Source organism: Neofelis nebulosa, chromosome 5 (genome assembly GCF_028018385.1).
Source record: "Neofelis nebulosa isolate mNeoNeb1 chromosome 5, mNeoNeb1.pri, whole genome shotgun sequence".
In the NCBI taxonomy this organism is placed as follows: Eukaryota; Metazoa; Chordata; class Mammalia; order Carnivora; family Felidae; genus Neofelis; species Neofelis nebulosa.
Genome location: NC_080786.1, coordinates 12,853,432 through 12,879,535, shown reverse-complemented (window position 1 = coordinate 12,879,535; position 26,104 = coordinate 12,853,432). Strand labels below are relative to the sequence as shown.

General features: G+C 38.3%; 1 long non-coding RNA gene across 1 annotated transcript in view; it reads right to left on the bottom strand.

Moving 5' to 3' along the window:
- Nucleotides 1-2,287, bottom strand: part of LOC131511707 (uncharacterized) — an 89,372-nt gene extending 87,085 nt beyond the window's left edge. The window contains exon 1 of the long non-coding RNA XR_009261682.1: nt 1,578-2,287. This is a non-coding gene — a long non-coding RNA (uncharacterized LOC131511707). The remainder of the gene's footprint in view (nt 1-1,577) is intronic.
- Nucleotides 2,288-26,104: the final 23,817 nt, after the last annotated feature.

The window sequence follows — 26,104 nt, the reverse complement described above, 5'->3', positions numbered from 1 at the left end:
GTAGTTTTGATTTGCATTTTCCTGATAATAAATGATGTTGAGCATCTTTTCATGTGTCTGTTGGTCATCCATATGTCTTCTTTGGAAAAATACACATTTTTATTGGATTGTTCCCTTTTATGGGTGTGGAGTTTTACAAGTTCTTTACATTTGTTGGATACTAAGGAAGGGTGGAACTTTCCGATAGATGACTATCCTAGTTTAGGTCCCCTACCCCACCCCAAAACCCAGTCTGCAGCGAAGTCTTACAGGTAGTTCATTGGAGGCTGATTCTAGGAAGCAGGATCTAGGAACCAGTAAAAGTACAATAAAGAAGGAAAGAAAGATTGTGCTGTTGAGTTGGGCCACCAGCTCAACTCAGCGCCACCATGGGCCACTCCATCTAAGCAGATATTTTGAGGAGCACTTAACTTGAGGAGTTGAATTTCATTTGGAACTATGCTGAAGACAACGGTGAACTCAGAGGTAAGGTGGAGAGGGTGGGGTGGAGGTACACGAGAGAAATCTGATATATTTAACTTCGCGATTCCTCTCAATGAACTATTTAAACTTTTTCTTACTTATTTGCAGCATACATTTAAAATTATCACCCACCAATCAGAGCATCTCACTTATTCCTTTGGTTGATGCATGTTCCATTTAACCTATCGTTTAAGAGTCTGATGCAATCACTGGCTGGTCTTTTTGGAAAGTATAGACTTAAGTATAATTTCCTTCTTTACACAGTAGTTAAGTTTAAAACATTCTTTATCAACGTTCTATTACTCTTTTGACATCACATGGAAAATGAGAAAAAACAGACAAATTTGACACTGTAAAAATTTTAAAACTTTGTGAAAACAAAGACGCTATTATCAACAGAGGAAAGGCAATCCACAGAATGTGAGAAAATATTTGCAAATTATGTATCTGGTGAGCGATAAACATCTAAACTGCATACAAAACTCCACAACAATAAAACAGTGCTTTAACATGGAAAGGACATGAACAGACATTTCTTCAAAGAAGATCTACAAATGGCCAATAAGCAGGTGAAAATATGCTCAACATCACTAATCGTTAGGGAAATGCAAATCAAAACTGTAATGACACATAACCTCACACCCATTAGGATAACTACTCTAACAAAATCGGAAGATTACAAATGCTGGCAAAGATGCAGAGAAATAGAAACCCTTAGGAGGAGCCAAGACGGTGGAACAGCATGGAAGGTTTTTTTTTGGCGTCTCGCATCCATGAAATACAGCCAGATCAACACTAACCCATCCTACAAACCTAGAAAACTGACTGAGGATTAACAACAATCTGCACCACCTGAACCACAGAACTCAGCAGGTACGCGGCACAGAGAGGTGAACGGGGAGAGAGAAGCTGCTGAGGGCAGGGAGCTGTTTTGCTTGCAGAGAGAGGATGGATTTGGGGGGGGAGAGTACTCGAAAAGCAACCCCCCCCCCCAACAGCAGCCGGAGAGAAAGTGGAAAAGTGGAGACGACCGCAGGGCCTGAACAAAACAAGGAGAAAGGAGAAAGGAGAGGGTTTCAATTCCATTAAGACTCTATAAACAGGCAGCTCGTTACCTGGTGGAGCTCTGGTGAGAAAGGCGAATCCGCAGGAGCAGAGTCAAGTCCGGGGTCTTCGGGCCACACGGGGAGAGGCGGTTGCCCTGCTGGGAGGACTCCCCACAGGCAAAGGTGCCAGTGGACCCCGGAGAACAACCACATTCGCTGTTGCTGGAACAAGGTCGCTGGGGATGAAGCCTGGCGCCGGACGTGTGTTGTGATTTTCCATAATCCCTGAAACGCTGCTGCTACGCTATCTCGCGAACTTTTCCTGGGGCGGGTTGGCACCGGCCGCAGTCTCTGGGCACCTGCAGCAGCACGGTTTCCGTGAACCAACGTTCCTGGGTGTGGCCGGCAAGGCCACGGCTTGGTGAAACCCTCCCGCAGAGGGGCGGAGCGGGTCAAAGTGGCAGTCCCTCAGAAATAAGGGGTTGGGAAACAAAGCCACATCTGAGATAAAACTCAGGAGGGAGGTGCTGCCTGGGGCTTGGTCACGGACAACATAAAAGCGGGAAATGGACGGAAGCCGAAGACAAAGGACGGGTCCGCGATTGCTGCTCGGGGAGCACTAGAGACTGAATAAGTGGAGGACGCCATTTTTACAGTTCCTGCGCATGCGCCTACACACCTACAAGCACCACAACAATCCATCCCAGGAAGCTAAGCAGCGCCACCTAGTGGGGAACGGAGCCGTTACACTAAGCCCCGCCCAACTGGGCCAACCTCCCTCATCAGGAACACAAGTCTCTCCACCTGCTTAGTTTATGGACTATAAAGCAGTTGATAGTTTGACTTCTAGGGGAAAAGAAAGGAATTTCAGTCGTACTTCAGTCTGTTCGCTGGTCCAGCTATTCAATTTTCTTTTTCTCTCTTTTTCATTTCTTTTCATTTTCTTGAATACAGAAAGAGAAAAAATTTATTTTATTTTCAATTTTTATTAAAAATATTTTTAATTTTTTCCTACTGTATCTTTTACTTTTGTGTAAATTTTTTCAAACTCAATTTTACTTCCATCATTTCATTTTATTGTATTTCACTGTTTTCATTTTTTCAAATTTTCAAATGATTTCCTTTTTTTTCCTTCTTTCTTTTTCCTTTTTTCTCTAATCTGTCAAGCCCCTTTCAACACCCAGACCAAAACACACCTAGGATCTAGCATCATTTATTTGATTTTGTGTGTGTGTGTGTGTGTGTGTGTGTGTGTGTTGTTTTTATTTTTTTAATTTTAATTTAATTTTAATTTTTTAAATTTTAATTTTTTTACCTCATTAATTCCTTTTCTCCCTTCAAAATGATGAAATGAAGAAATTCACCCCAAATGAAAGAGCAGGAAGAAACAACAGCCAGGGACTTAACCAACACAGATACAAGCAAGATCTCTGAACCAGAGTTTAGAATCACGATAATAGGAATATTGGCTGGCGAAATAGATTTGATTGGCTGGAAAATAGATTTGAATCCCTTTCAGTGGAGATAAAAGAAGTAAAAAGTATTCAGGATGGAATAAAAAATGTTATAACTGAGCTGCAATCTTGAATGGTTGCCACGGTGGTAAGGAGGGATGTGCCAGAGCAGAGAATCAGCAATACAGAGGACAAACTTATGGAGAATAATGAAACAGGAAAAAAGAGGGAGACTAAGGCAAAAGAGCATGATTTAAGAATTAGAGAAATCAGGACTCATTAAAAGACACAACATCAGAATTACAGGGGTCCCAGAAGATGAAAACAAAGAAAAAAAGGTAGAAAGGTTATGTGAGGAAATGATGGCAGAAAACTTTCCTAACCTGGGGAAAGACACAGACATCAAAATCCAGGATGCACAGAGGACTCCTGTTAGATTCAACCAAAACCGACTATCAACAAGGCATATCATAGTCAAACTCACAAAATACTCAGGCAAGGAAAGAATCATGAAAGCAGCAAGGGAAAGAAAGTCTTTCACTTACAAGGGAAGACAGATCAGGTTAGCAGCAGACATATCCAACAGACACTTGGCAGGCCAGAAAGGAGTGGCAGGATATATTCAATGTGCTGAATCAGAAAAATATGCAGCCAAGAATTCTTTATCCAGCAAGGCTGTCATTCAAAATAGAAGGAGAGATAAAAAGTTTCCCAGACAAACAAAAATTAAAGGAGTTTGTGACCACTAAACCAGTCCTTCAAGAAATTTTAAGGAGGACTCTCTGAGGGGAGAAAAGATGAAAAAACAAACAAACAAATAAATAAAGACCAAAAGCAACAAAGACTAGAAAGGACAAGAGAACACCACCAGAAACTCCAACTCTACAAGCAGCATAATGGCAATAAATTCATATCTTTCAGTACTCACTCTAAAAGTCAATGGACGGAATGCTCCAATCAAAAGACATAGGGTAACAGAATGGATAAGAAAACAAGATCCATCTATATGCTGTTCACAAGAGACCCACTTTAGACCTAAAGACACCTTCAGATTGAAAGTAAGTGGATGGAGAACCATCTATCATGCTAATGGTCAACAAAAGAAAGCCATACTTATATCAGACAAGCTAGACTTTAAAATAAAGACTGTAACAAGAGTGAAGAAGGGCATTATATCATAATTAAGGGATCTCCACCAAGAAGACTTAACAATTATAAACATTTATGCTCCAAATGTGGAACACCCAAATTTGTAAATCAATTAATCACAAACATAAAGAAACTCATTGATAATAATACCAAAACAGCAGGGGACTTCAACACTTCACTTACAACAATAGACAGATCATCTAATCACAAAATCAATAAGGAAACAATAACTTTGAATGACACAGGACCACATGGGCTTAACATATATTCAGAACATTTCATCCTAAGGCAGAGGAATATACATTCTTCTCCAGTGCAGATGGAACATTTTCCAGAATAGACCACATACTGGAACACATATCAGCCCTCAACAAGTACAAAAAGGTCAAGATCATACAGTGCCTATTGCCAGATCACAATGCTATAAAACTCGAAATCAACCACAAGAAAAAATTTGGAAAGGTAGCAAATACTTGGAGACTAAAGGCCATCCTACTAAAGAATGAATGGGCTAACCAGGAAGTTAAAGAAGAAATTAAAAAGTACATAGAAGTCAATGAAAATGATAGCACCACAGCCCAAAACCTCTGGGATGCAGTAAACGTGGTCATAAGAGGAAAGTATATAGCAATCCAGGCCTTCCTAAAGAAGGAAGAAAGGTCTCAGATACACAACCTAACTTTACACCTTAAAGAACTGGAAGAAGAATAGCAAATAAAACCCAAAACCAGCAGAAGACAGGAAATGATAAAGATTAGAGAAGAAACCAATGCTATTGAAAACCAAAAACAAACAAACAGTAAAACAGATCAATGAAACCAGAAGCTGGTTCTTTGAAAGAATTAACAAAATGGATAAACCACTAGCCAGTTTGATCAAAAAGCAAAAGCAAAGGACCCAAATAAATAAAACCAAGACTGAAAGAGGACCAATCACAACTAACACAGCAGAAATAAAAATAATAATAAGAGAATATTATAAGCAACTGTACAGCAATAAAATGGGCAACTGGAAGAAATGGATGCATTCCTAGAAACATATACACTACCAATACTCAAAGAGGAAGAAATAGAAAATTTGAACAGACCTGTAACCAGTAAAGAAATTGACTTAGTAATGAAAAATCTCCCAAAAAACAAGAGTCCAGGGCCAGATGGCTTTCCAGGGGGAATTCTACCAAACGTTTAAGGAAGAGTTAACACCTAATCTCTCGAAGCTGTTCTAAAGAATAGAAATGGAAGGAAAACTTCCAAACTCTTTCTATGAAGCCAGCATTACCTTGATTCCAAAACCAGACAAAGACCCCACTAAAAAGGAGAACTATAGGCCAATTTCCCTGATGAAATGGATGCAAAAATCCTCAACAAGGTAGTAACCAACCGGCTCCAACAATACATTAAAAAAATTATTCACCACAACCAAGTGGGATTTATACGTGGGATGCAGGGCTGGTTCAATGTCGGTAAAACAATCAAAGTGATTCATCACATCAATTAAAGAAAGGACAAGAACCATATGATCTTCTCTATAGATGCAGAGAAAACAAGTGACAAAATAGAGCATCCTTTCTTGACAAAAACCCTCAGGAAAGTAGGGGTAGAAGGATCATACCTGGAGATCATAAAACCCATATATGAAACACCCACCGCTAATATTCTCAATGGGGAAAAACTGAGAGCTTTCCCCCAAGGTCAGGAACAAGACAGGGATGTCCAGTCTTGCCACTGTTATTCAACATAGTACTGGAAGTCTTAGCCTCAGCAATCAGACAACACAAAGAAATAAAGAGGCATCCAATTCGGCCAGGAGGAGCTCAAACTTTCACTCTTCACAGATGACATGATACTCTATATGGAAAACCCAAAAGATTCCACCAAAAATACTTCTAGAACCAATTCATGAATTCAGCAAAAGTTGCAGAATATAAACATCAATGCACAGAAATCCGTTGCATTCCTATACACCAGCAATGAAGCAACAGAAAGAGAAATCAAGGAATCGGTCCCATTTACAATTGCACCAAAACCCATAAAATACCTAGGAATAAATCTAACCAAAGAGGTGAAAAATCTATACACTGAAAACTATAGGAAGCTGATGAAAGAAACTGAAGAAGACACACACAAAAAAATGGAAAAATACTCCATGTTCCTGGATAGGAAGAACAAGTATTGTTAAAATGTCAATACTACTCTAAGTAATCTACATATTCAATGTAATCCCTATCAATATAACACCTGCATTCTTCACAGAGCTAGAACAAACAATCCTACAATTTGTATGAGACCAGAAAAGACCCTGAATAGACAAAGCAATCTTGAAAAAAAGAAAAACAAAAAACAAAAAAAACAAAGCAGGAGTCATCACAATCCCGGACTTCAAGCTGTTTTACAAAGCTGTAATCATCAAGACAGTATGGTACTGGCACAAAAACAGACACACAGATCAATGGAACAGAATAGAGAACCCAGAAATGGACCCACAAACGTATGGCCAGCTAATCTTCGACAAAGCAGGAAAGAACACCCAATGGGATAAAGGCAGTCCCTTCAGCAAGTAGTGCTGGGAAAACTGGACAGCAACATGCAGAGGAATGAACGTGGGCCACTTTCTTACACCATACACAAAAATAAACTCAAAATGGATCAAAGACCTCAATGTAAGACAGGAAGCCATCAAAATCCTCGAGGAGAAAGCAGGCAAAAACCTCTTCGACCTTGGCTGCAGCAACTTCTTACTCAACATATCTCCAGAAGCAAGGGAAACAAAAGCAAAAATGAACTATTGGGACCTCATCAAAATAAAATGCTTCTGCACAGTGAAGGAAACAATCAGCAAAACTAAAGGCAACCGACAGAATGGGAGAAGATATTTGCGAATGACATATCAGATAAAGGGTTAGTAACCAAACTCTATAAAGAACTTATCAAACTCAACACCCCAAAAACAAATAATCCCATGAAGAAATGGGCAAAAGACATGAATAGACACTTCTCCAAAGACATCCAGATGGCCAACCGACACATGAAAAAATGCTCAACATCACTCATCATCAGGGAAATACAAATCAAAACCACAATGAGATACCACCTCACACCTGTCAGAATGGCTAACATTAAAAACTCAGGCAACATCAGATGTTGGTGAGGATGTGGAGAAAGAGGGTCTCTTTTGCACTGCTGGTGGGAATGCAAACTGGTGGAGCCACTCTGGAAAACAGTATGGAGGTTCCTCAAAAAATGAAAAATAGAACTACCCTATGACCCAGGATTACACTACTAAGTATTTATCCAAGGGGTACAGGGATGCTGTTTTGAAGGGGCACATGCACCCCAATGGTTATAGCAGCACTATCAACAATGGCCAAAGTATGCTAAGAGCCCAAATGTCCACCGATGGATGAATGGATAAAGAGGATTGGTATATATATACAATGGAGTATTACTCAGCAATCAAAAAGAATGAAATCTTGCCCTTTGCAACTACATGGCTGGAACTGGAGGGTATTATGCAAAGCGAATTGAGTCAGTCACAGAAAGACAAATATCACATGCCTTCATTCATATGAAGACTTTAAGACACAGAACAGATGAACACAAGGGAAGGGAAGCAAAAATAACATAAAAACTGGGAGAGGGAAAAACAGAAGAGACTCTTAAATATGGAGAACAAACAGAGGGTTACTGGAGACGTTGTGGGAGGGGGGATGGGCTAAATGGGTAAGAGGCATTAAGGAATCTACTCCTGAAATCATTGTTGCACTATGTGCTAACTTGAATGTAAATCAAAAAAGAGAGAGAGAAAGAAAGAAAGAAAGAAAGAAGGAAGGAAGGAAGGAAGGAAGGAAGGAAGGAAGGAAGGAAGGAAGGAAGGAAATTGGAACTCTTTGTTCCAATTGTGGTGGGAATGTAAAATGGTGCAGCCTCTATGAAAACAGTATGGTATATCCTCAAAAACTATAATGAAGTTATCACATGATCCAGAAATCCATTTCTGAGTATATGCCCAAAATTGTCGAAAGTGGAGTCTCAAAGATGTATACCCATGTTTGTAGCAATATTATTCACAAGAGCTAAAACATGGAAGCAATCCAAGCGTCCATTAACAAATGAATGGATGAGTGTTGACACATGGATGTGGATGGTAATGAATGTATTTAATATTACTGAGCTATACACTTATAAATGGGTAAGAGGGTAAATTTTATGTTATGAATGTTTTACCACAATAACATTTATTCTAAAAAAGTAAAACGTGGTGGGAACAGGATGGAAGAATAGCAAATAATTGCTATTTGTTCTGATGAAGTAGATATAACACAAACTACAAAAAAGAAGGAAAAAAATGAACAAATGTGTTGACTGCTGAATGGGTAATATGTGGGAGACAAGGGATATTATTTAAATTTTATAAACCAAATAGTAGATTTTGTAATTCTCCTTTGTTTCTGTAAAACCTTTCATTTATAAGCTTGTTTTCTTCTTTCCCTTTCCCATTATGCATCCAAGGGAGGACTTTCCCCATGTAAATAGCTCTCTCTCAGAAACAGTGCTTTGCCCAGACTGACACTTTTAATCCTTTCCATTTGATCCACCATATATTAGTTATGTATTTCTGGATAATAAATTACTCAAACCTAATGGCTTAAGATCACAAACATTTATTATATTACAGTTCCTGGGGGTCAGGAATTCAACAGTGGCTTAAGTGGGTTAATCACTATGACCTGTAGGCTCACTACCACAGGACAATCCTCGTCCAAGCTCATTACTGTAGCTGGTGGCAGAAGACTTCTGTCCCTCTCTGAGTGTTAGATGGAGGGCTCACTGTGTTGGCTACTTCACTGGGATGCTTGAGTGTCCTCACAACATGGCAGCTGGCTTCCCCAGAGTGACCTGAGAGACAAACAGGAAGAAAGAGACAGAGGATAGGATGTTGTCTTCTTTCACCATCATTAGTGTCCCAGTGCCCTCTGTTCTTTTCTTTGTACTTCTGTTTGACTATTCACCCCTGTGTGGGCTCCTGGGTTTCTTACATGTAAATTGAAGATTCTAATTTTCTTTTACCTCCTATGATGTTGTAGGCATGGGATATATATGTAGGGATATATATATATATATATGGATATATATATGGATATATATATATATATATATATATATATATATATATATATATTTCTTTTCTGGATGATCTGTATGGATCTGCTGGCGGTAAGGTAGAAAACATGTATTCAGACAGCAGTATACTAAGGGAATGTGTAAAATAATTAATAAATTGATACAAAGCCAAAGGTTAACTTATTGAATGAAATTACACTGGTCATCCATTACAGAGACTGGATTTTCATGACCATATGATAGGACTTTTGTTTCTAGAGAAAATAAAGACCAATATTATAATCAAAGTATTCCTGGGTGAGAATAGATGCATAAAAGTTGAACCAATGATAATATTTGTAAGTTTAGCGGCATAAGATCTCTGTGTGTGACCAGTGCTCTGCCATTGCCATGATGGTTGCCTGGCAGGGTGGGTTTGTACGCAAGGTAAAATCAATACCCTGTTCAGTGAGTGAGCCCTTATCTTCAGACCTCTCATCATCATATTATACTGTTTCAAAACACTCTCACACTGGTTGAAAATATGACAGTCTTTTCATGTATACACACCATGAAATCAATAATGAGATAGAGTGGCATGTCTGTGAGCATGTGTACCTAAACTTGAGGCAGAGGTTCATGCACACCTTCCTGTTCAAAGACAATCAAGCCTGTATACTTATTCACAGAAACACTGGCAGCTTGAGGAGTGCTCAAACTTTAGTATCAGACCCGGGTGCTCTATCCCACGGTGGATTCTCTGTTGAGAGACCTGGCCCAAGATGCTTTACTTCTCTGAGACTGCCGTTATCTGTCCAGAGCCTTAAGACAATTGTATGTAACCTTTCTCTCCGTTAGCACATTCTCTGATTAACACTTTTGTTTTGGAGGCAATAGCTTTTTATACTATTTATTTCAAATCTTTCCAAGTGTGTTTGGCCAAACTCCTTTATTATTGTCACACTCTCAAAGGCATACTTTGCATTTCTGAGGTAACTCAGGTTGTCATATTCTGTTGAATCCTTTCTGATCAGGTTCAAAGATTTTGAAAAGTAGATAATTTTCTCTTAAGCTAGGAAGCATAAAGGAATATGTTTTTTTTTTTTCAACTGTGTTTCAAGGGTGTCCTTCTGTAAAGGGGAATGGCTGACTTTTGGTGAAGAAATTAGTATTCTAATTTTCTAAAGTGTGTCTTCGTGAATGAAAGAAAGAAAGAAAGAAAGAAAGAAAGAAAGAAAGAAAGAAAGAAAGAAAGAGAAAGAAAGAAAGGAAGGAAGGAAGGAAGGAAGGAAGGAAGGATGGATCTATTTATTAACACAGCCTAAAACTACAATCATTGTGAAAATGGGCAAATATGTTGTAAATCAAGACTGCAAACTTTGATAGATCATCCTTTGTTGTTGTCATTGTTTTATTTGCTTAATTGTACATCATCATTTCCTATGGTTCCATTTAATTAGGCATGGTTTTATTGGCAGAAAATTTTGGATTATTTGGTTAAAGCACCAAACAAATCATAAGACTAAATTGTTAAAGACTGCTTTTCAAATTATCGTATTGGGAATTATGGGAAATTATTTTGATGTAATAAAAAAATGAGAACATCTCAAAAATCGATCCACGGAAGTCTCAAATTCTAGACAAACGAAGATAGAAAAAGAAAAGAGTATCAAAAGTAAGAGACTTTCTGGCCATTAAGAAAAGAAACAAAAGCTGTTGGCTTTTCACCTCCTGGCAGTCTTTCAAATCATAGGACAGGGTTGCGTAAACTGAGTGCAGACTTTTAAAACACACTTTAAAGAATTAGAGGGCATGATATTGATTTCTTTCCACCAGAGGGCACCATAGACTACAATCCAGCAACCGTGCTTGAGGGCCTGGGTACATAGACACAATAATCTAAAGCAGCTATTTGTAGGTTTTATATTTTTGTACCAAGGATAGGTTTTTAAGATCAATAAATGGGCATTATTGATTTTTCAATACGGTAGGATTTATAGTAGAGACGCTAATTTGACTCTATACTCTTCTGACATTTTACCCTCCAGATGGGGGAAAATATGAAAACATAGGCAAAATCTTACGTTTATACATGTACTTCCATAAGGTTATTTATTTAGAAATTGGCTCTTAGAAAACTTTTTGCCACAGGGACCCCATGATGAAGTCCACCAACAGTTTCGCCTGTTGGGATTCATCCTGGACAAGTATTTGGAATTGTGGGTTCTGTGAAACTATCATAGGTTGTAATTTCTAAGGAAGCTGCAAGGAAGTAAGGCCCTGACTCCCTGGACGTTTCTCTAGTTCTAGCATTTATACATATCCATTCACTTCCAACCCAGTAGCGCACTGACAAATCTCTGCCTTGTTCAGTAAAGATGGTACCCCTGCTTGCCATGTATTGAAAATCCAGGCTTTGCCCTGAGTCTCTGACAGCCAAATGCTTCAGTTTGCTTCAAATGCCGGGCCTGGAAAGACAGATTTACTTGTACTCCTTTTGTACTCCGAGGGGCAAATTTTATGAGCTGAAAGCTTGCTTTCAGGCTCCTGTGAGTGTTCAACAAGCCAAAGTGCGTGTGAAGTATAACCCCCACGGCTGCCTTCTACTGACTGGCTGATGAGGACTGAAATAGTGCGTTTGAAAATGAAGCGCCATTTGAAATTCATGGGCTGGCAGGGATCACAGCTGATCATAATTTCTCATGTGAAAATGTGATTTCCCTCCCCCTGTTACTTCTTGTTAGGCCATTGAGGAGTGTTAACTGTGTCTCCCAGCCTGTGACAAAGGACTTCTGTCGTGGTGATGCTGGGAGAAAAAATTAAAAGTAACAAAGGCATCAGGTTTCCAGACTCTGACTTTTTACGCTTAGCAAGGGATGGCTTTCAGGCTTAGGGAACAATGAACCCTATATGGGGAAAAAGCCACATGCTTCTAAACTGTGTAAGCCACGCCCCGATTTTAATATAGTTTCCACAATCACTTGGGATAATCCCATGAGCTTGTGACTGACAAGTGTCTCATAGAGTTAATATGGCTTTACAGCTGGGTGGGCATCTGAGGCCTAAAGCACATACCCATCTTCCCTAGGACTCTAGATAGTGATTTTAATCCTTTCTATTCTCACATAGCAATTAAGGAAATACTAAGTCATTTCCATATGTAACTAATAGACATTCCACACGACATGAATTATTTTGTTAGCAAATGTAACTTTTCTCTTGGGTCCCCTCCCCTCACCCCCAATATCATGTTTTCCTTGTTCTAATCTTGTCCAATCCTAGACAGTTTTATGTCCTCTGCAAAGCCTAAATTCTCCCCCTGTGGAATTTAACCATGAGAATTCATGACTGCCACCTGTCAGAGCAATTTAATGGGAAACGTGAATTCTCAAACTGGGGGCTCCCTTTCAACATAAATAGTAAGGAAGATGGATAAGTTGTAACTGATCATGTAAAGCCCTTGACATGGATTTTCAGTCTGAGTAAAGCAGTATATGCTTTTGCTTTGGGATCATAGCAACAGAGTGTGGTTGCATTGATCAGAATCGATTTGACAATTAAGTATTTCTGACTAATAAAAATAGGACATGAAATAGTTGCTGAATAAAAATACAGTGGTCTTCAACACTTATGCACCCCTTCTCTTGTTGCTGTCTCTCTCCCTCCCTTTTAAGGAATCGAAAGAAGCATTTGTTATCTGTACTTCTCACTTCCCATTTCCTCCACGACCCCCAACTGTTGCTTTCTGCCTGCAAGCTTTGACTGAAACTGCTTGTGGTAAAGTAATCTATGACTTCCTGATTGCCAAGGTCAATAGAAGCCATAATGTCCTTCTTTGATTTGCCAGCTGTAAGGTCTGGCATCATAGACCGCCTGTCTTCACTCACATGATTTTCGCTTGTTGTTTATAACTCCATCTCTCTGACCATTTTCTCTCTGCCTTTTTCCTCTTCCTCTGCCTCCACTTACACATTGTCTTGAGTTTCATTTTTATCCTTTCTTCCTCAATCTATACATCTCCTATGCGTCCTCATTGGAGTCCAACTACTATTTTTTTTTTTAATTTTTTTTTTCAACATTTTTAAATTTATTTTTGGGACAGAGAGAGACAGAGCATGAACGGGGGAGGGGCAGAGAGAGAGGGAGACACAGAATCGGAAACAGGCTCCAGGCTCCGAGCCATCAGCCCAGAGCCTGACGCGGGGCTCGAACTCACGGACCGCGAGATCGTGACCTGGCTGAAGTCGGACGCTTAACCGACTGCGCCACCCAGGCGCCCCCCAACTACTATTTATATAATAATTTTGTAGTCTTTTCTCTGGTTCAGACTTCTGAGATTCAAACTCATCTTTCTGCCTCCTGAATTTTCCTACCCAGAGGTCAGAGTAGAGACAATGCTAGGTGTCCACAAAACTGTTGCTTTCTTTTTTGTATTTTACTGGGCACATATTTGTGAGCCTTCCTTGTAGTTATCTGGGGCCATGTGACAGACTTATGGCCAATGGAGTATGGGTAGAATTGACACTGGTCACTTCCATTTCTGGTCCCTAGGATGCCCTGCATGATCTCCTATGCTCTTTCTCTTCTCTGACACTGGAAGATGATAGTGGCACAGAGAACAGCCTGGAACATTCATACCCCATTTTTCAGGAAAGAGTAAGAAGTTGTGTTAGACCATTGAGAACTGGGTTGTTGGTTACAGCAGTTAGATTGTTGGGATTGTTATGGTATAACGAAGGACTCAATATCTCCAGAACAAAGCTCATCTTGTTCTACCTACACTTCCTTATCTCAGTGAATGGGACCCAACTTGCCCAAACCAGAAACTTTAAAGACTCTCAAAGCTTATCCTCCAACCTTATTTCCACATCCAGTCTCTCACCAAGCCATGTGAATTTGAGCTTTTTAACATTTCCATGGAGACTCTCTAGGTCAGACCCTTGTAGTTTCTGGCATGCACAATTCCAGTGGTCTCTTGATCATTCTCTGCTGGTAGTCTCCTCTCCTTTCCTTCCCAGTCTGCTGGAAGTCCTTTGCAGGATGAACTTGTTCTTCATAATTACAGTTGACCCTTGAGCCAGATGGGTTTGAACTGGGTGGGTCCACTTATACATAGATTTTTTTTAGTACAGTACTATAAATGTATTTTCTCTTCCTTATGATTTTCTTAATAACATTTTCTTTTCTCTATCTTGCTTTATCGTAAGAATACAATATATGATACATATAACATACTAAATACATGTTAATCAACTTTTTATGGGTTAGGCTTTCAGTCAACAGTAAGCCATTAACAGTTCAGTTGTGGGAGATTCAAAAGTTCTATACAGATTTTTGACAAAAATCTGTCAAAATTAATTAAGGGCACAGGGGTCAGTGCCCTTAACCCGTGTGTTGTTCAGGGGTCAACCATATATCGTTTTAATCCTAAAAATCAATAGCACCAATTTTCCTCTAAGAAAGGGACTATGTATGTGTTTTAGAAATTTTGGAAACTCAGAAAAGTATTAATCAGAATATAAATGCCACTTATAATTTTGTTGCCCTAATACAAACACTGCTCCCATGGCTTCCTATGTTATTTTTATGTTGATTATATATAAATAGTATTTTTAATTTAATTTTCATTTTTAATCAAAGTATTAAAAAGAAATAAATGCTTTTCAAGTTGTTTAGTGATGTATATAATTGTTCTTCATATTTCTAAATGGCATGCTTGTACTGTTATTCCTTGATTTTTAAAATTTTATGTTATCTGCTCACTTTGTACTATTGGAAAGGAAGATTACAAACCTTCTACTTGACATAAAATTAGGCCACTCTTTTTGGTTAAATCAATAATGGTATTTACATTATTACTACTCTGTAAATATTATTCAAAGTTGATCTTCAAAAAGTATACTAATCATATTTCTTTTCTTTTGTATATATATATATATATATAATGTTTATTTATTTTTGAGAGATAGGGACAGAGCATGAGCGGGTAAGGGGCAGAGGGAGAGATGAAGACACAGAATCTGAAGCAGGCTCTAGGCTCTGAGTTGTCAGCACAGAGCCTGACACAGGGCTTGAATTCATGGACCATGAGATCATGACCTGAGCCAAAGTCGTACACTTAACCAACTGAGCCACACAGGCCCCCTTATATTTCTTTTCTTATTCAAGCTTTTTCCTTTTTCTGAAGTTTAATACAAACTTCTATTTATTGACTTTTCATCTTTTTATATATCTACCACAAATTTATTTCTACATCCTCAAAGAATCAAATATTCTTTTCACTATAAAGAAATGCATTAGACATTCAATTAGGTACATTTGGGGGGCACTTTTCTTTTTAAAGCCCTCCATATTCATGTACCAATCTTGACTATTTGTTTTTAGTATCTGAAATATTTAAATAATGCTTAAAATCAATAAAAAGAAGAGAAAAATGGGAAAATTGTTAAAAGACTATTCATAAAAGAGAAAGACCATCACACATGTTGAAAACGTGCTCCATTTAATAGGTACTGGAAAAATTAAAAAGCTTGATGATTCTAAGTTTATTAAAAAGCTGCCTTGGTGTAAACTTTTGAGACAGTGTATCAGAATCTAATGAAGTTACAGACATGGATGACCTAAAACACAGCAATTCATTAGAAGTTATATGCCCTAAAGTAACTCTTACTCTTATGTATGAGCAGATGTATACACTTACGCATTTGGCAGCATTGTTCTTAGTGACTCTTAATGAGAATAGTTGTCATGTCCAACAATAGGACAATGGACGAATAAACTACGGTGTGGAATTCTATTTCATGCAATGGAATGCAGTGCTGCAATGATATTAATGAAGTACATGTCTACATGGATGAATCTCACATAAGAAACGATAAAACGTCAGTTTCAATACAGCAATTATCCCTGTGAGAAGTGTTGGGAGGTGATGCGAATAGGAATACACAGAGGACTTTAACTGTAGTAGCATTTTCTTTTGGATTAACATAGTGAGTGCATTATATTATACATACTTCTTTATCTGAAATATTCCATAATACGTGGAAAAAACTGAAGTCAGATAAGTCATAGGAGAACATATTTGGTGTGATTTTTGAGTATGTAGAAATTGGCTGATTTCATTGGTTGTAGGGTCCTCAATGAATGATTCTCCAGGAAAAAGATAAAAAAATTAATAATAATGTCATTTGACAGAACAGAAGGAAAAGAGCTAATCACTTGATTTTCTTCTTTCTCTCTAAACTTCTCTTAAAACTCGAGGTGCTGTGTTTGGATGGTATTTGGGGACCAAGTCTCCTGGCTTGGTCTGTGGCTATTGATCAGTCTCATTTTGCCTGGAGGGAACTTCATGCCTGAAAGCACGTGAAACTGCAATTAAATAGCTGATAGAAAAGTGACCTTTGAATATGTCAGTGTGTCGTTATAACTGGGAAACACCTTCAGAAAGATTCAGACTTCTGTAATTCTAAATCTTGCGGATTTGTGTGGAAATGTTGAAAGCTTTCCCAGATTTGCACCCGCTTTAAAGCTGTAGGAGTTTGGCTTGCTAATTAGGGTAAGGTACTCTGCCAGTAATGTTTACTAACAGAATTTCTAACTCAGTCCTGATACTTCCGCATATGTTTCTTTTTGGAATGGACACATCTCTGCATTGGATTGTCAATATTTTCCATTGTAATGATCAGGGAACTGCAACAGGCACAGGAGATAATAGGTACTGCATCAAGCATCAGATCCCATCGCAGTCTAGGGATTGCTTCCTGTTACTCTGTCCACCATTAAAAGGAATTATACAAAGTTCTGCAGTGAAGGCAATGGACTGAACATGAGGTATCGAAATCACTCCCAGCTTTACTAACTTACTGTCTAGTGGTGCAGTAAGTAACTCTGGATGTCTCAGCTACACGTAGTAAAATGTTAAAATGTTTACAGCACTCACAAGGGTATAGTAAGGCTTACTAAATGTTTAGAAATTCCGACTAATAAGCTGCCTTTCTTTTAAAGCATTCAAGATACTAAAACTAATTAGGTGCTATCTAATTATTAAGTGCTAGATGATGAATGTTCTTCCTGAGTTTTGAAATTCTGGGGAAGAAATTGTGAGGCATAATTATCGTTGGCAGTGAATAGTATACGTGATAAATAGCATGAAAAAAAACTTCAAGTTATTACTGTAGACGATTTTAGCTATTTCACTGGCAGGACTAGAAGAAGGTACTGTCTAAATTGAAAGGGAGAACCAACATACAGACATATTAAGATATCTGAACTTTCAGACTGGACCTCAGGGTGGACCCTCAGGATGTCATGTGCGCTGAGAAAAAGAAGAATGGTAAGTTTCCTTATGAACTAATTTGTATCTAGACAAGCCATTTTCCATGAATCTGCCCTAGAAACATTCCCATGACTCAGGAAGATATATACATTCTGCCCTTCGGTAGAGAAATGAATGGCTACAGATTTGGAAGAGAATGAAACACTTCATTCATGATTTCTTGGACTGTTATTACCTAAAGTCCGAAGACAGGGTCGGGACGTTGAAGCAACAGTCTAGAGTGCTTTCTCTACAAAAACTTCATTGGTATTTTATTTCAGCTCTCAGCCTGATCGTGTTGGCACCCACCCCCTCCCAAAGACTGAGTTTTGTTTTAGGGAGAGATTTTCCATTTCTTATGTACAGGTGGGTTACACAACAGCCTACATTATCAATTATAGGGAATAACTTAATAGCACTAGAAAAAAATTACATTTCGATGATTGACTATAACTGCTAGGTAAACAAAAGAATTGTTATCCTTTAACGTATAAAGTACTTTGGAAAGTGTTTTCATTTTCTGCTGGTTCCAGTCAGAGACCAAAGTCCATTTTTTATAGAAATTTTACCAGATATAGGTTTATTTGTCTGTTTCAAAATGTCTTCTGTGTGCTAAGAACGATCTATGGCCCTTCAAGTCTTAGGTTCATTTCTTAAAGTTTTTAGAAGTAGAAAATCTAGAAACCTTGAAGTCTTGCTTGAGACCTGTATTATTTTGATTCTAAATGAATGAGAGTCAATTTTACATAGCTTAAGCTCAAAGGGAGGGATGTATTTGGTTTGAAAACCAAGCCATAGGCAGGGAAAGAATGCCATTGAGCTCAGAAACATCTGGAATGCCAAAAGGACTTCCCCTCTGCCTCTCATGTTTGCTATTCTTTGAGTTCCAATTTCATTCTCTTTTACGCCACTGCTAGAGCTATGTGGACTGTTGTTGTCTTTCATTTCTAATTTAAAAAAATCAGGAGGAAAGGCTTTGCTAACGATTGGGGGTGGGGGGTGAGAGGAGTAAGGACACCTGACACTCCTATGAGAATTGGTTGGTTGTAGCACACAGAAGAGCACACCAAATAAGATGGGTGCTGTTCTCAGAAGAAATCGGGTTTGGAGCCAACAAAACAAGGGATGTCCGCAGAGAAATACCATTGAATCCTTCAACATTTGCAGTTTACAGTTTGAGAAAACAGTTAGAGTGGGGTAGTGATTTGTCCAAGGTCATGCAGTTCCTAAGTGAAAGAACTGTAACTTGAGCCTGCATTTCCTGTCTACCTGCCCCTGCTCTTGTCTAAGGTATCACCCTGTGGTTTAACCTCCTGGCTGGCTGCATAAAACTTGGTGTCTTTCAGATGACACTGATATCTGTAACATTCCTTGGGAGGGCACATGGAAGTTCTATGTTGTCTCAGGTTTGGGGATGGCCTCAAAGAGCCTGTGAGCAAGGCTAGTGAGTCATTTTCCCAGAGTCAATGTTTATTTTTTGACCACCTTCTCTAAGACATGGACTGTGTTAGGCTTTTGAATTACAGAGAAAAATAAAAGGAAATTGTATAACTAATTAAATAATTATAAAACATTAAATATGCAAAATGGAAAACCACATGATGCTATGAGAGTATACAGAAAGATATAAAATAGGATTGTGCCATTATGAAACTTTTCCTTGTGGACGACCCTGAGATTCTTTTTTTTTTTTTTTTTAATTTTTTTTTAACTTTTATTTTTGAGACAGAGAGAGACAGAGCATGAATGGGGGAGGGTCACAGAGAGAGGGAGACACAGAATCCGAAACAGGCTCCAGGCTCTGAGCGGTCAGCACAGATCCCGACGCGGGGCTCGAACTCACGGACCACGAGATCATGACCTGAGCTGAAGTCAGACCCTTAACCGACTGAGCCACCCAGGCGCCCCGAGATTCTTTAACTATACGAGAAATTGGTTGGTTCTAAGAGTTGGCTTCTAAATGCGGATAAATACTCTTGGTTTTCTTTCTGAAAGTCATCTAGTTTTGGAACTCGTACTCTGAATTGAAGGGTGTAAGACGTGAATTCAAATCAGAGGAAATACAATAGCATCATTAAGTACCAATTAATGTCCGTTTTTGTATCAGTTACTTATTGCCATGTAACAAATTAATTCAGTGTCTTAGAACAACACACGCATCTGCTAGTTAGTGGGGGTTTTGCTGATTTACACTGGGCTTGACTGTGCAGGTGTATTTCAAGCTAAGAATTCAGCTGGGCTTGGCTCCTTTCTGCCACTTGCTTCAGTCAGCAACATGTGTATTCACTTTGGGGCCCAGCTGAAAAGACAGCAGTCACATAGGGGAACCACCTCTGATGACAAATGTGGAGGTATGAAAAAATAAGCCCAATCATGCAAGCACGGTTCATGCTTTTCACTGTGTCATGTGTGCTGGCATCCTATTGGCTGAAAAAAAGTTACATGGCCAAGTCCAAAGTCAAAAGGTGGAGAACATTCCTCTCATGGAAATGGTGGTTGGGGAGGGGTGGTGAATAGCTCTATGCAATCCAATCTACCAGGTTCCATAGATGAAATAATCTTTTTATTTATTTTTATTTTTTAATTTGTAAAAAATTTAAATCCAAGTTAGCTAACATATAGTGTAATAATGTTCTCAGGAATAGAATTTAGTGATTCATCACTTACATATAACACCCAGTGCTCATCCCAACAAGTGTCCTCCTTAATGCCCATCACCCATGTAGCCCATCCTCCCCCCCAACACCCCTCCAACAACCTTCAGTTTGTTCTGTTACAGTTTGCCTTTCTCTCTGTTATCTTATTTTTGCTTTCCTTCCCCTATGTCCATCTCTTTTGTTTCTTAAATTCAACATATGAGTGAAGTCATATGAATGTATCTTTTTAAAAAGTGTATAGAAAAAGTGTATTCCTGGGTGATTCTGGAGGAGGCGCATAAAATATTGTGAAAAAGTGCTGACTTTTAAGAGTGGTGAATACGTATTTTTGCCACCAAAGAGAATCAATGGTTTTCTTTTTAAAAATTTATTTTCCTATATACCAGACTTCTACTGAATCTACTATTATTAATTTCATGTTAGCCAAGTACATTAGTCAGGGCTTTCCAGGGAATAGAACCAATAGGATATAGACAGATATACAGAAAGAGATTTATTACAAGAAATTTGGCTCATGCAATTATGGAGGATGAGAAATCCCACAATCTGCTGTCTGCACGGCAGACAGAACTGGAGGCCCAGAAAAGCCAGTGGTGTGGGTGCAGTATAAATTCAAAGGCCAGAGAACTGGGGGAGCCAATGGTATAATTCCCAGTCAGAGTCTGAAGGCCCAAGAATGGGAGTTCTAATGACCCAAAGCAGGAGAAGGTGAATGTTCTAACTCGGGCAGAGAGTCACTTTGCCCTCCTTTTGCCTTTTTGTTCTATCTGGGTTTTCAGTGGACTGGATGATGCTCACCCACATTGGTGAGGTGGGTCCAGCAAAACCCTCGTAGACACACCCAGAAATAATGTTTTACCAGCTATGTGGACATCCGTAGCCCTGTCAAGTTAATGCCTAAATTAGCCATCACACCAAGTGGTCTTCTGATTTTATGATTTGTCTTTCATTGTATTTGGAGGGTAAAGACAGTAAGTTTATCACAGTTTTTTCCTTTTTCAAATCTTGGGTTCTGAGTTAAGTTAGTGATTATCCTCAGTTGGGTCACATCATTACCATTAGTCCATGTAAGTTTATATATATATATATATATATATATATATATATATATATATATAACTTTTATAATGTGTGTATTTAACCTTTTCTCTCTAATCCTCACAAAGCAGTCTCATTGCTTCCCTTATCCACTTTTGGTAATGATTCTGAATCTTTAAGTGTGTATCTTTCTGTTTGTGTGTGTTCTTCCTAATTATGTATTGACAGTTTTGTGTAATTGAGTTTTTATTTTTGTTTATTTTGTAATGTTTATTTATTTTGAGAGAGAGAGCATACGCGCGAGTGGGAAAAGGGCAGAGAGAGGGAGAGAGAGAGCCTCCAGCAGGCTCCACTCACTGTGGAGCCTATCTTGGGGCTGAAGCTCACGACCATGAGATCATGACCTGAGCCAAAATCAAGAGTCTGATGCTCAACCAACTGAGCCACCCAGGCGCCCCATGTTACCGTGTTTTTAAATTATGTAAATAGTATTGTTTTATTTTATTTACTCATTTTATTTCTTCTTTTTGAACTCAACACTTCTCCAATAACTCCCATTCACGTTACTGTGCACACCTACTATTCATTGTTTTTCATTGCTGTTTAATGCTTGGGGGTTTGTATCTACCACATTTTCCCATTCTCCCAAAGATGGAGACTCAAATTGCTTCTAGATCCTCATGACTATCAATAACCCTAAAAGGAAAATTCTTCCACAAATCTCCTTATGTACTTGTAAGAAATATTCCTTGAGATATTGTATCAGCTGTGATAGGCCAGCTTGTGCTGCAGAAACAGACAATCTCACAATTTCAGTGGTTTAACATAACAAAAGTTCACTTCTCACGCATGCTAACGATACAACACAGGTCTCAGCATACAGGGTATGCCCATGGTAGTCACTCACAGATTCAGGTTGATAGAGACTCCATATTGGCATATTGCTTTCTGTTACCCCTGGAACATTGGGAAGAGAGCATTCATCAGAAGTGAAATGCCTCACATCTACTTACATCCATTAACCAAAGCAAATCTCATGGCTACACTAACCTTCAAAGCTGGAGGAGAAAGTAAGTGCAACGGTACTATGCTTGGAAGGTTGCAAGCCAGGAATATTTGATTAATAGCATGGAGTTCCACAAACATGTGCCCAGGATTGGAATTTCTAGATGATAGGATATACATACATTGTTGGCCTTACTGATGCCAGGTTGCATTCCATAATGGCTGCACCCATCCGCATTTCCAGCAGCAGTGTGGGAGAGGTTCACATCCTCACCAATGCTCAGCACCATTCAGGTTTCTAATTCTTCTAGGTGCAAAGCAGTACCTCACTATTGTTTGGTTTTCATTTATCCAATTAAAAATTATTTGGAATATGACTCCATATGCTTAATTTTGGAAGTCCTTTCTATGAAACTATATATTTATCTGATAAACTGCCTTTTGCCTATTTTCTCCTTGTTTTTCTATCTTCTTACAAATTTGTCTGAGTTTCCTTTATATTCTAGATGTTAATATTTTGGTGGTTTAAAAATTGCAAATTATTTTTTCCATTCTGTCATTTTTCCATTCTATTACCTTTATCCATGATCTCATGTTTTGAATGGTAATTCTTAATTTTGATGTCATTTTCATTTGTCCCTTCCTTTTCTTTTTTTCCTTATGTGTTATGCTTCAGAATTACCTCCCTATAGTTTACAATAATATTTTTCTAAATTTTCTTCTATAGAGTGTCTAGATTTGTTTTTCACATTTAGGTCTTTCATCTACCTAGAATCAAATTTTATACAGACTGGTATATGGGGAAAGGTTTTTTTATATTCCGATTTTCAGAGAGTTTTTCCAGTAATCTACACTTTCCTTGTTGATTCGGTGGTGCATCTTTATCGTATATTAAATTTCCACATTTATATGTGCCTACCTTTTTACTCACTTCTCTTTTCTCTCTCTCATTTAAGATTACTTAGTGATTACTGGATACCTATTCTGCCATGTAAATTTTGGAGTGAATTTATTAAGTTTCTGAAAAATAGAAATAAATGTCAAAAGGTATTGAATTAAATTTGTAGGTTGATATAAGTATAATTGACATTCTTATAATATTAAGTTGTCTTATCTAAGGCTAAAAACTGTCTCCCCCCCCACCAGAAATTCCAATTGTATTTCATGCACTTTGTTAGATATTTACATTTTTCTCTATGGAAGTGTTGTTTACTGAGTTTTTATTTCAATTTTGTATGAGCATGGCAACGTGCTAAAACTTATTCCATTTAATAAAAGAATAACTCCTGTTTTTTATGTTTGAAGGCAGATAATATTTCTATAAATAATGGCAATTTTATTTCTTTTGCACCAAACGTCATTGCTCTTATTATTCTCTTTCTCTCTTTGTACAGTTGGCCAGGACTTTCAGAATCATGTTAAGCATTAATTGTGCAATAGTGATGGTGGGCATACTGCTCTCATTTCCAGTCTTACAGTTATTTTTTTTTAAGTTTATGTTATTACTTATTTTGAGAGAGTGCATGAGAGAGTAGGGGAGGAGCATAGAGATAGGAAGAGAGAGAAGATCATGACCTGAACCGAAATCAAGAGTAGGTCGCTTAACCTACTGAGCCACCCACGCACCCCTCTCATTCCCATTCTTCAGGGGGATGTATTTAAGGTCTCCTGCTAAGAGTAGTGTATGCCAAAAAATTTTCATGTGATCTCTGATCTTTGTGAAATGAAAAGGTTCCCTTCAAACATTAAACAGCTGACAATTTTTTTTTTAAGTCTAAGTTCTGAAATTTATCAAGTGCCTTTTCTGAATCACATGAGCCTCATTTTTTAAGGTTTTTAATCTATTGTATGGTAAATTAAGTAATATATTTTCTAGTTTTAACCCATCTGTGTGTTCTTGGGATATGCCATACCTGGCCATTAGAAGTACATTGTTGGATACAGTTAGCTAAAAGTCAAATTCCTTACAATGGCTACAAGCGTCTATGGTACAGCTCATCGTCGCCCCACGCCAAGTATCTCTGACTTCATTTTCTTCTTCTGTCCTCATGCACTTTTTTTATTCCAGGCATTCTGGCCTTCCTTCTGACCCTAGCCATATTCCCACCCAAGCGCCTTTGCAATTGCAGTTCCTTCTGTCTACAAGGGTCTTCCTTCAGACACACATGCCTTCACCAACTTTATCCAACGCTCCGTCTTCTCCTGACACCCGCCTGACATTCCTATTTAACATTGCAACATACCCACTCAGCATTCTCTACCCCCTCTCTTTGCTGTATTTTACTATTAGCTATGTTTTTTTTTAATTTTCTATATTCTTGATGCTCTGGCATTTGTGATATCATTGACTTGGATTAAGGCTGTCTCTCCTCGATCTAGCTTCAGAGAGAGAACAAGGCGCTCACCCAAATACATCTTGCATGTACAAACTAATGGATCCAGAACCCACACCTCTAACCATCACCTTTATCAAACTCTTGCAGATCAAGCCAATATTTCTCCTGCCATAAATCAACCTGGATCAGGTACCAGACTAGAGATAGTATCTCTGCCCAAAAGCCCACAGAAAGTATTCAAACCAGCCAGTCTTATATTTTCTATCCTGGTCTGTCTTGCTTTTCCCACAGAAACCCCTATAAAGGCCTCTCTCTGCCTTCCTGTCCTTTTTGCCTCTTGATTGCCCTTGGTGCACCCCCCCCCCCCCGCCATGTGGCCCAGCATGACATGCCATGCCTCCTTTTTTTAAGAATCTATGAGTATAAACTTATTTATTCATGACAATCATTCCCACATGCATATCTTACCATACCTGATGAAAGCAAATCTTGGATACAAATTTTAGAACATTTATTTCTTGTTTCTTATCACTTAGTATATAATATATTATACAGTTTATTTATATTGTTTATTACAAGTCTTTCCCAACTAAAATGCAAGTTCCATTAGGCAGGAATTTATTTTGCTTGCGTTTCCCCACTTCTATATCTCCATTATCTAAAACAGTTCCTAGCAAATACCAGACCCTCAATAAATATTTATGAACTAAATGAATGAAACATTAACAAGTAGAATGAATCTGTACTTTTCCTCTCTTGTACTGGTTCCAAAACCAGATAAAGAAAATGAGAAGCAGTCAATGTTGGCATTTTGATATATATTCTATCACTCAATTTATGCATTTTTTATTTACAGTTGACTTCGTGTTCTCATTTGATGACAACTGTTTGAATGTTTGTTTAGTAGCTGCCTAGATTGTACCAGACACTATGCCAGGTACCCGGCAGGCAAGACTGACGTGAATCAGTGCTACTCATTCTTGTCTACAGACAGTTTTCAGTCTTCCATCTATTGATCTTCTGCTTAATATTATGTTATGGGCATTTCCTCTTGTTATGAAAACAAGTCTCCCATGAAAATTAATTTTAATGGCTATGGAACAGAGGACTTAAAACAATTTTTCACTCATTACATTGAGTCAGCTGACTCGCTTTGCTTATAGACACATGTTTAAATGAGTTGCCAGTCATTTAAGTTGAACACTTTAACATTATATAATTCAGACTTCCAGTTGTTCCAGAAAAACAGGAAATTCTAGGAAAGGGAGCCAATGTCCTCTAATTGATACTTGCAGCTAAGTGGCAACATCCAATTTAGACTGGGTATTGGCTTGTCAATAGGGTTTTCTTTTATCTGCCTGCCTGCTTCACTCACTTACATGAGTGGCCTCTGCTTATTTTGAATTTGTGACTTCTGGGTAGAATATTCCCTTTCATGGATGGACCATAATTTTCTTAGCTGTTTCCCAAAGTTATTGCTAAATGTTCACTGTTGTAAACAATGAATAAATCTCTATCTGTAAGTCAGATTCTTTCCCAAGGGC